The following is a 6,975-nucleotide window of genomic DNA, read 5'->3' as shown; positions in this document are numbered from 1 at the left end:
AATTTCCTTCCTAAACCACTTCGCCTTTCTATACCTCTTGTTCCATCTTTCAGACGCTTCTGAAAATCTCCCTTGTTTAACCAAACTCTAGATCACCTGCAAAATTCAATTGTACAGTTGCTAGCCCTCCAAAATTGACCAAGAGTCTCCAGGAATTGGTGATCAATCTCCAGGACACAGTTGTGTGCAATCCTAGAGAAAATCTTTTGGCAAATTGAAAAAGAGGGGTTTATTTTGCAATTTTCGATTGAAAAAGATGGGTTTATTTTATCATTTTCTTTGAACATTCTCTTTAGTAGATATTGACATATTGGAAGTTTAAAAAAGGCCGACAGTCAGGCATCATCCAATTAGACAATAACCCTTTTTGCTTTCCAATTGACCTAGGAAGGCATGATACATCAAAAGGATGGATGTGTTGACCAACTAATATTTCGGGGATGTGGAAAAGTCATGGGATACATTTAATACATTTAATCATAGTTGGAATCCTAGTTCAAATGTTATGGCCAGTTATTGATGATAAGGTACTGCATTTATTTGCAGTTTGCATTTGTCCTTTCAGGCAACAAGGTTCAACTAGCTCCTGCAAGAGGCATTCTTTAGCGCAGTGGTAACTCCACAACATGCTGGCCATGGAAGGATCCATTTTGATTGCTAACCTGACTGGAGGTAGTGCCGAAGTTGGCCATTCAGCCCACTGAGTCTGCGTTGACTCTCCAACAGAGCATTTTACTTATGCCGTATCCCCCGTAACCCCACATATTTATCCCGCTAATCCCCCGAGCCTACACATTTAAGGGGCAATTTAGCATGGCGAATCCACCTAACCTGCTCTGACCAACAGGTGCTCTGATTTCTTCCACAGTGCAAAGATGTGCAGGTTAGGTAGACTGGCCAACTAAGGTCCAAAGATTTGATTTATTATTGTCACGTGTTGGAATACAGTGAAAAGTATTGCGTCTTGTGTGCTATACAGACAAAAACATTGAGTACATAGGGGAGAAGGAAAGTAGAGAGTGCAGAATATAGTGTTACAGTCATAGCTAGGGTGTTGAGAAAGATCTTAATATAAGGTAGGTCCATTCAAAAGTCTGATGGCAGCAGGGAATAAGCAGTTCAGTTATTATGTGATCGCAGACTTTTGTATCTTTTTCCCGACGGACGAAGGTGGAAGAGAGTATGTCCAGGGTACCTGGGGTTCTTGATTCGGCTGGCTACTTTTCCGAGGCAGTGGGAAGTATAGACAGAGTCAATAATGGGAGGCTGGTTTGTGTGATGGACTGGGCTACATTCACAACCCTTGGACTGCGTGGTGAGTGCTGCCTGACTGAGAGGAGTGCTTTTGGAGTTGGGTGAAAATAAGGAGTGTTAAGTTATAAGGAGGTAAGTAATCATTAAACTTGCTTTCAGGGTGAGCTAAATTAGTTCTTATTTGGGAAGTTAAAAGCTGCACTTTGGTGCATTCCTGCAATAAGAATCAGCTGAGTCAACTCTCAACTGAACTTGGCTAGTTGTTTGTACAACTAGTTAAAACCAGTTCCAGGGCTTTGTAAGTTGTGCCTATAAAACCGAGGCCTCAGAGTGCTGCTCTGACTGCACTGTGAGTGCTGCCTGACTGAGAGGAGTGCTTTTGGAATTGGGTGAAGAAAGGGAGTTAGGTGAATCAGGCAACAGAGGCTACAAGGGAGAGTGCTGATTGGTCAGTAAGTGTTATTTTTTCTTTTTGCTCTTGGCATTGTAGTTGTTGTACACTACAATAGTGTTTCTGTGTAATTTCTGTGGTTTTTAGTTTGAAAAGGTTATATTCTGTAGTAACAAGGAGCAGGAAAGAAGGGCCCTAGATAATTGGATATAATCTGAAACAAAACATCTTTCAAAAGTTTAATTTAAAGGGGTAAGACATGACAGGAGAGCTCCAAGCCATGGTTTGTTCCTCTTGCTCCATGCGGCAGGCTGGGGACAGTTCCAGTCCCCTGGGTCAGCATATGTGCAGGAAGAGTTTCCAGCTACAGCTCCTGGAAGCTCGAGTTTCAGAGCTGGAGCGGCGGCTGGAGACACTGTGGAGCATCCGTGAGTCAGAGAGTATCGTGGATAGCACGTATAGAGAGGGGGTCACACCACAGGCTTAGACTGCACAGGCAGGAAGGGAATGGGTGACCACTAGACAGAGCAAGAGAGATAGGCAGGGAGTGCAGGAATCTCCTGTGGCCATTCCCCTGCAAAGCAAATATACAGCTTTGGATACTGTTGGGGGAATGACCTCTCTAGGGAAAGCAGCAGCAACCAAACTCGTTGCACCACGGTTGGTTCTGCTGCAGAGGGGAGGGGTAAAAAGTGTGCCAGTGCAATAGTTACAGGGGATTCAATTGTAAGGGGAATAGACAGACGTTTCTCTGGCCACAAAGGCGACTCCAGGATGATATGTTGCTTCCCTGTGCTAGGTTCAAGGATGTCTCCGAGCGGCTGCAGGACATTCTGAAGGGGGAGGGTGAACAGCTAGTGGTCGTAGCACACATATGTATAAACAACATAGGTAAAAAAAAGGGATGAGGTTCTAAAAGCAGAATACAGGGAGCTAGGTTAAGTTAAGAAATCGGACCTCAAAGGTAGTGATCTCAGGATTACTACCAGTGCCACGTGCTACTCAGAGTAGAAATGACAGGATATATTGGATAAATATGTGGCTGAAGAGATGGTGTCAGGGGGAGGGTTTCAGATTCCTGGGGCATTGGGACCTGTTCTGGGGGAGGTGGGACCTGTACAAATTGGACGGGTTACATCTGGGCAGAACTAGGACTGATGTTTGCGCAAGCGCTTGGGGAGGGTTTAAACTAATATGCCAGGGGGATGGGAACCTTTGTAAGGAGTCTGAGAAGGAGGGTGCGAGGACAAAACTACGTCAAAAATCAGGAAAAAAGTTAAAAGGAAGGAGAACTCAGGAGATCTTATTAATGGAAGTGTTAGAATTCAAAAAGAAGATACAAAAACTAGCATAGGGGCACTTTATCTGAATGCTTGTGGCATACAAAACAAGGTAAATGAGTTGATGGTACAAATGGCGGCACGGTAGCACAGTGGTTAGCACTGCTGCTTCACAGCTCCGGGGGCCTGGGTTCGATTCCCGGCTTGGGTCACTGTCTGTGTGGAGTTTGCACATTCTCCTCGTGTCTGCGTGGGTTTCCTCCGGGTGCTCCGGTTTCCTCCCACAGTCCAAAGAACATAGACATAGAACATAGAACAGTACAGCACAGAACAGGCCCTTCGGCCCACGATGTTGTGCCGAGCTTTATCTGAAACCAAGATCAAGCTATCCCACTCCCTATCATCCCCTGGTGTGCTCCATGTGCCTATCCAATAACCGCTTAAATGTTTCTAAAGTGTCTGACTCCACTATCACTGCAGGCAGTCCATTCCACACCCCAACCACTCTCTGCGTAAAGAACCTACCTCTGATATCCGTCCTGTATCTCCCACCACGAACCCTATAGTTATGCCCCCTTGTAATAGCTCCATCCACCCGAGGAAATAGTCTTTGAACGTTCACTCTATCTATCCCCTTCATCATTTTATACACCTCTATTAAGTCTCCCCTCAGCCTCCTCCGCTCCAGAGAGAACAGCCCATCTCCCTCAACCTTTCCTCATATGACCTACCCTCCAAACCAGGCAGCATCCTGGTAAATCTCCTCTGCACTCTTTCCAGCGCTTCCACATCCTTCTTATAGTGAGGTGACCAGAACTGCACACAATATTCCAAATGTGGTCTCACCAAGGTCCTGTACAGTTGCAGCATAACCCCACGGCTCTTAAACTCCAACCCCCTGTTAATAAAAGCTAACACACTATAGGCCTTCTTCACAGCTCTATCCACTTGACTGGCAACCTTTAGAGATCTGTGGATATGGACCCCAAGATCTCTCTGTTCCTCCACAGTCTTCAGAACCCTACCTTTGACCCTGTAATCCACATTTAAATTTGTCCTACCAAAATGAATCACCTCACATTTATCAGGGTTAAACTCCATTTGCCATTTTTCAGCCCAGCTTTGCATCCTATCTATGTCTCTTTGCAGCCTACAACAGCCCTCCACCTCATCCACTACTCCACCAATCTTGGTGTCATCAGCAAATTTACTGATCCACCCTTCAGCCCCCTCCTCTAAGTCATTAATAAAAATCACAAAGAGCAGAGGACCAAGCACTGATCCCTGCGGCACACCGCTAGCAACCTGCCTCCAATCCGAAAATTTTCCATCGACCACCACCCTCTGTCTTCGGTCAGACAGCCAGTTACCTATCCAATCGGCCAACTTTCCCTCTATCCCACACCTCCTCACTTTCATCATAAGCCGACCAAAGATGTGCGGGTCAGGTTGATTGGCCATGCTAAAATTGCCCCTTAGTGTCCTGAGATGCGTAGGTTAGAGGGATTAGTGGGTGGGATATGGGGGTAGGGCCTGGGTGGGATTGTGGTCGGTGCAGACTCGATGGGCTGAATGGCCTCTTTCTGTACTGTAGGGTTTCTATGATTTTATGATCATTGCGAGCGAGTATGATTTGGTGTCCATTACCGAGAAATGGTTGCAGAATGGTCACGACTGGGAGTTAAATATCCAGGGGTATCAGACTGTTTGGAGGGTCCGACAGGAAGGTAAGGGAGGTGGTGTAGCTCTGATATTTAAGGATGACATCAGGGCGGTAGTGAGAGATGATATCGGTTCTATGGAAAAAAAGGTTGAATCCTTTGGGTGGAAATTAGAAATAGTAAGGAGAAAATGTGGCTGATAGGTGTAGTCTATAGGCCACCAAATAATAACATCATGGTGGGGCGAGAAATAACTGATGCATGTAAAAATGGTACAGCAATTATCATGGGGGATTTTAATCTACATATCAATTGGTCAAACCAGGTCAGTCAAGGCAGCCTTGAGGAGGAGTTCATAGGATGTATCCGTGATAGCTTCCTTGAACAGTATGTAATGGAATGTACGAGGGGCAAGCTATCCTAGATCTGATCCTGTGTAATGAGACAGGAATAATTAATGATCTTACAGTTAGGGATCCTCTCGGAAGGAGCGATCACAGTATGGTTGAATTTAAAATACAGATGGAGCGTGAGAAGGTAAAATCCAATACCAGTGTCTTGTGCTTAAACAAAGAAGACAACAATGGGATGAGGCAGGAGTTGGCTAAGATGGACTGGGAGCAAAAACTTTATGGTGGGATAATTGAGGAATAGTGGAGGACTTTCAAAACGATCTTTCACAGTGCTCAGCAAAAGTATATACCAGTGAAAAGGAGGGACTGTAGAAAAAGAGATAATCAGCCATGGGTATCTAAGGAAATAAAGGAGGGTATTAAATTGAAAGAAAATGCATACAAAGTGGCAAAGATTAGTAGGAAACTAGAGGACTGGGAAATCTTTAAAGGTCAACAAAAAGCCATGAAAAAAGCTATAAAGAAAAGTAAGATGGATTATGAGAGTAAACTAGCTCAGAATATAAAGACAGATAGCAAAAGTTTCTACAAACACATAAAACAAAAAAGAATGGCTAAAGTAAACATTGGTCCTTTAGAGGATGAGAAGGGGGATGTAATAACTGGAAATGAGAAAATGGCTGAGGCATTGAACAGGTATTTTGTGTCGGTCTTCACAATGGAAGTCACAAATAACATGCCAAAAATTGATGACAGGAAGTCTATGGCAGGTGAGGACCTAGAAACTATCATTATCATGAAAGAGGTAGTATTGGGCAAACTAATGGGGCTAAAGGTAGACATGTTTCCTGGCCCTGATGGCATCGCAGGGTACTAAAAGAGATGGCGGGGGAAATAGCACTAGTGGTAATTTACCAAAATTTGCTGGACTCTGGGGTGGTTCCCGCAGATTGGAAAACAGCAAATGTGACGCCTCTGCTTAAAAAAGGAGGTAGACAAAAGGCAGTAACTGTAGGACAGTTAGTTTAAGTTCTGTACTAGGGAAAATGCTTGAATCTATCATCAAGGAAGAAATAGCGAGACATCTGGATATAAATTGTCCCATTGGTAAGATGCAGCATGGGTTCACGAAGGGCAGGTCATGTTTGACTAATTTGGTGGAATTCTTTGAGAACATTATATGCGTAATGGACAATGGGGAACTTGTGGATGTGGTGTATCTGGATTTCCAGAAGGCATTTGACAAGGTGCCGCACCAAAGACTGCTGCATAAGATAAAGGTGCACGGTGTTATGGGTAATGTATTAATATGGATACAGGATTGGTTAACTAACAGAAAGCAAAGGGTGGGGGTAAATGGGTGTTTTTCTGATTGGCGATCAGTGACTAGTGCTGTGCCTCAGGGATCAGTGTTGGGACCGCAATTGTTTACGATTTACATAGATGATTTGGAGTTGGGGACCAAGTGTAGTGTGTCAAAATTCGCAGATGACACTCAGGTGGATGGCAGAGCAAAGTGTGCAGAGGATGCTGAAAGTCTGCAAAGGGATATAGATAATCTAAGTGAGTGGGCGAGGGTCTGGCAGATGGAGTACAATGTTGGTAAATGTGAGGTCATCCATTTTGGTAGGAATAACAGCAAAATGGACTATTATTTAAATGGTAAAAAATTGCAGCATGCTGCTGTGCAGAGGGACCTGGGTGTCCTTGTGCAGGAATCTCAAGGAGTTGGTTTGCAGGTACAGCAGGTAATTAAGAAGGCAAATGGAATTTTGTCCTTCATTGCTGGAGAGATGGAGTTTAAAAACAACAAGGTTATGTTGCAGCTGTATAAGATGCTGGTGAGGCCACACCTGGCGTAGTGTGTGCAGTTTTGGTCTCCTTACTTGAGAAAGGATATACTGGCACTGGAGGGGGTGCAGAGGAGATTCACTCGATTGATTCCGGAGTTGAGAGGGTTGGCTTATGAGGAGAGACTGAGTAGACTGGGGCTATACTCATTGGAATTCAGAAGAATGAGGGGAGATCTTATAGAA

The sequence above is a fragment of the Mustelus asterias genome, unplaced genomic scaffold (assembly GCF_964213995.1).
Source record: "Mustelus asterias unplaced genomic scaffold, sMusAst1.hap1.1 HAP1_SCAFFOLD_2529, whole genome shotgun sequence".
NCBI classification, from domain to species: Eukaryota; Metazoa; Chordata; class Chondrichthyes; order Carcharhiniformes; family Triakidae; genus Mustelus; species Mustelus asterias.
Note: the sequence above shows the minus strand (reverse complement) of the source record.